Below are 335 nucleotides of genomic sequence, written 5' to 3' on the forward strand. Positions count from 1 at the left end.
AGTGAAAAATCCTCCACATGAAACGCTGCTTGTCTATGGCTGTCACACAGATTTTTATCACTGTATGTTTGTCCTGGAAGCTGAGCTCATCTGTTTCACGTCCTGATCGAGGCACACGGTGCAGAGGCCGCTCACATCACAAACCCTCCCACGCAAACTCGGTGCCTCCAGTTGGAAACAGAGCACCAGGGGACTGCAGAAGGGGAGGGTGGGTACTGCCGGCCTGAAAGCACCTTGTGTGTCACAAACTGATGAGAAGGAGCCAAATGGCTCTTGGGGAGGTGTGTGGCCCAGCCCCCGCTGTCTCCCTAATTTATCTCCCTGATTTATGGCAG

The sequence above is a fragment of the Merops nubicus genome, unplaced genomic scaffold (assembly GCF_000691845.1).
Source record: "Merops nubicus isolate BGI_N331 unplaced genomic scaffold, ASM69184v1 scaffold8757, whole genome shotgun sequence".
NCBI classification, from domain to species: Eukaryota; Metazoa; Chordata; class Aves; order Coraciiformes; family Meropidae; genus Merops; species Merops nubicus.